This window comes from Chiroxiphia lanceolata, chromosome 3 (genome assembly GCF_009829145.1).
Source record: "Chiroxiphia lanceolata isolate bChiLan1 chromosome 3, bChiLan1.pri, whole genome shotgun sequence".
Taxonomy (NCBI): Eukaryota; Metazoa; Chordata; class Aves; order Passeriformes; family Pipridae; genus Chiroxiphia; species Chiroxiphia lanceolata.
In genome coordinates, this window is record NC_045639.1 from 104755239 (window position 1) to 104759502 (window position 4264).

The 4264-nt window shown below is 43.4% G+C and overlaps 1 long non-coding RNA gene across 1 annotated transcript; it reads right to left on the reverse strand.

Moving 5' to 3' along the window:
* Nucleotides 1-389: 389 nt before the first annotated feature.
* Nucleotides 390-3410, reverse strand: LOC116784507. Its single transcript, XR_004356101.1, has 2 exons — nt 2376-3410; nt 390-1328 (listed from the first exon to the last, which is right to left on the reverse strand). It is a non-coding gene; the product is annotated as an uncharacterized LOC116784507 (long non-coding RNA).
* Nucleotides 3411-4264: the final 854 nt, after the last annotated feature.

The window sequence follows — 4264 nt, forward strand, 5'->3', positions numbered from 1 at the left end:
ATGATTTTATCCTCATGTTATACTGGGCTTAGTTTTGTAGAGGAAGAAAGCAAAATGAAACTAAGTAAGAAAACAAAAGCTGGAAATGTCATTCGAAATTGCTTGACTCAAACTAACTAATGGTATTGCAGTCTTTACAGTGGAATCTTGAAAAAATCTGGATTCACTTCCTCAGTGAATGGTGTGCAATTTAAGACATGCAAAGCAAGACTCACCTCACAGAGCTACAGATGCTTCATCAAAGCTATTGAGTTAACGTCTATTTCTTGCATAAACTGTAAAATGAGAATAATGCTAGTTTTCAGATACTAGAAGGGAAATGGTGTTGATTTTCAAACATGGTGAAAAAATATCCCATCTGTTTCCTATTCTAAGTAAAGCCCAGTCAGTATATTTTGATTTTTATTGTGCTATGTTACTAGGAGCGTTACATGTAAAGTATTGACAAATGAACCAGGGTAAGAGAGTAGAAAGATTGTAAAAGAATTAATAACAATTGGACAGTAACAAAAATAATACCAAGTACCTGCAAAAATGAAACAGCAGGAATATTTTTTACTTTATTAGATTAAGGATCAGGTCCCAATTTCTGTGAGCTGTTTCTTTGGGGAGGCGTGTTACTATTTTCCTCCACCTAAATAGGTAATGCAGTGCAGGTTTACCAAAAATTTTACATGTACATCCCCATACCCAAGCAGAACAACATTTTAGGGCCTCTCACACTAGGCTGTAGGCCTGCAGTATTCTGTGATGTTCCACTGACCATGTTGGAGTCACGTGTACTCTTCCACGGACAAGCTTCCTTGGTATTTTAGATTGTCCCAATGCTCCACAGTGTTCTGCTCCCTCCTGCACTGAGGCAGACAGGCAAGGTAGAATGACCTACTGACTTGTGCCGAGCTATTGAAGATAGATATCATGGCTTCAAAGGAGAAGTGTTTTGTTCCCAATCCTGTGCTCAAACTTTTCCTCCTCCTATCTTATTGTCTTTCTTCCCCGATTTTCTTTCAAAGAAACAAAATAGCTTTAAAAACCTTCTTCAGACTATGACCCATCCTGAATTTTCTGCACTAAAGTTGTGAGTTTCCCAATAGTCCTCTTCAGTTTCTCAGCTGAGATGTGAAGCCCAGACGTATTTCCATGGACTACAGCCCTGGATACAATAGTCGTCTTGTCTAGGTGCAGAGAGCATGATTGCGCCCTGACAGAAAAGTCTGGTTTATACATTTTCAGAAATGCAAGATTTTTTGGTTTGCTTTGAACTTCTTAATCCTATTTCTTTTTCCTTTCTCTTCGTAATGTTGTTATTGTACTACAAATAATTAGACCTGCAGAAATTAAGAATGTAATTAAAAAAATTAACCAGGGAAAGACCAACTGAGCCTGTCCCAGTTCCCACCAGAGCCCTATTGATTTAGCTTTTGGATCTGTCAGATTATGTATGAGCTAGCAAGAGAAAGAGGCCCAGGGCGCTGACATTGGCAGTGGCCTGAGATTGTCCCCACAGTTACATGGCCAGCACGCATCCTGGCAGGGCTTTGACAGGGATAGTGGTCTAGGACAGCTTGGGTAGAGAGCACTCCCAGTAAGGAGGCTGGATGTGGAGGTAAGGGGGCGTAGCTGCCATGTCATGCTAGTTTTTGACTTGGGTCCAGAGATAGTCCACTGAAATTACTGTAATAAATATTACCAAAAATTTCATGCCCTAAGGGACAGAGTCTTTCATTTCAGTCTTTAAAGATATTTTTACAGCAACCAGACCCACCCAAATTTAGATGTCTTTTAACAGATTTTTTTTTTACGACAAGTAACTTCGTTAATTGCAGCTCATACTCATGTGTGGTGCCAATAAGAGTTTTTCCAAGGTCAAAGGATGTCTCCTGCTGTCCTGGCATTTGGACATTTTCTGGTCCCATTTAACACACAGAGCCAGGTATGAAATCCAGCCTCCGGTTTTGCCTTTCAGCTCTGTCTCTTTTTCCCTGCATTGCTCTGGAGCTGTCTTCCTCATTCTTTTTGTTTCTTTTATGCAACAGGAATGCAGCCAGACAAGGCTGTAACATCTTACCTTATTCCTTCCATTTTTTTCAGAATTGGGTCTCGGATGTAAAATGGACATATAGTCAATGAATTACTTGCCCAATTGAAAGATTCTGTGCAGTGACCTGTGCATGGTATCTCTTGATTAGCACTTTTTTCTGCAGACAGTGAAGTTTGTTCAGTCCAGAACATTCCTAAGAGCATTACTACATTTTATAAATCATAGTCATAATACATATTCATTGCACATATATTATATCAAACTCAAATGACCTATCTCTCATTTGTATCTTCACAGGGCTACACATGACATATTACCAATAGGGATGACATACCTGGCATTTGGAATATTTTACGTAATTACTTCCCCCCATGCCTTAGGGTAAGCTCATGTCATCTTGCATACACACATACACACACTCCTGCAGAAAAGGAGTAGACAATTCCATATGGTCTTTTATCATCACACAAGAATATTTGTACTTTGTGACACACAATTAGTTTAGAGACACTTGGTAACTCGATGTAGTTATATAAGGACACACATTTCTGCTGGGGAACTGATTCTCAAGAGGTTTTGAGGAAAGCATGAATGTTTCTTGGCTGTGTAACAAAAATCAATTGCTCCTAAAAGTTATGAGATATTCCACAGAGAAGTTGTACAAGAAGAGACATTGGTCCCAAAGGCATCATTTTGCATGGAAAAAGGGCTATGTTATAAGAATCTGTGTTTTCTGAAGACTTTGTAGGCTGATAGAGGCAGAAGATATGACTGTATTCCAGGGAAGTGCTTCTTTTCTCTATAAAGTTTCCCCAAAATCCAAACTTGCTGTCTGAATGGTGAGTGGGGTTTGTCATCAGGGTGAAATGATGTAGAAAATACTTCAGCTTGATGGGAAAATGCTTCAGTAAATTAGTGTTGGACTTAATAGGAGAGGATAGGGGGTTTTATTTGCGTATAGAGACTGCTGCTGTATTTGTTCAAGTTTATGACTGTGTCCACTCCTCTTATAAAGATTTCCTTGTTTGTGCACAGCTGTAGAGGTCTTAAAAGTGGGAGAAATTCTTCCAGCTGCAAGTGCATGTGAGAGAAGCTGCCTTTACATTCTGCAGTCAAGCAACCTCAGGACAGCTCAGTTACTTGTCAAGAGGGTTTCAAGGTGTGTTAAATCCATGCCTTTTCTTGGGAGGATATGGGGAGAATAGTTACGTTTGAAAGCAGAATCAGGCGTAAAACTGAGAGGACTGTCCTCAGGTAGGGACAGAAACCCCTTCATCTTCCAGAGTGATGAGGTACTGAAGTCTACTCTCTGACACATAGACCCAGGGAAGTGTTGGAATCACTGCCCCTGGAAGCATTCAAAAAAGCATGTGGCACTTAGTGACTTGGTTTAGTGGTGAACATGGTAGTGATGGGTCAACAGTTGGATTTGATGATCTTAGAGGTCTTTTCCAACTGTAACACTTCTATGGTTTTATGATGATGGAGAACTAAAATTGTGACAGGAGAGACTCAACAAATGTCCACTCACATCCAGCTGCCATTATTTTAACGTGGTGTCACCTGGCCTTTACTGGGGTCAGTACCTGGGTGGCTGGGGAGGCAGGACCAAAATGGAGCCTGGAGGGGTGCTGTGGGATGTAACGCCCTTTTCTGTGCCTTTTTGTGTATTTTAGGGTGCACATTTTTTTTGGAGGGGGCGGGGGGAGTGTGGGTGGGCCGCGGGCGCTCTCCTGCCGTAGGGCCCTCTCGTTCCACGCCGGCTGGATTTCCAGCCCATTGTCCCGGCGTTGCCGCGGCGACGGGAGCAGCTGCCGGCGGCGGGGCCTTGGCGGCGGCCCCGGACGCCCGCGGCCGGTGTGGACTGTGTTTACCAACACCGTCACATGGTCCCGGGACAGGGACCCTCCCTCTGGAAGCCATCCGTGCTCATGGACACGCTGAATAACTTTGTTCTTCGCCCCGCGGCGTCCCTCTCGGCACTCGGGGTTCTCCCCAGCGTGGGGTATTACACTGTCAGTAGGGCCCGTGGGGCTGGAGGAGGCAGCGTCCCATTGCCCCGGTGTTGCTTAATGTGCGCTTTTGCTGGCGTGTTGTTCCTCTCGCAAATTTACAGCAGGAGATTGCTGCTGAGCTGACCTTGCTTCCTCCGTCCGGGGGTAATGAATGCTGCTATTTAAACGCTCTGCCTCCACAGCCCCTGCGCTTCGGTTTTTCAAAGAG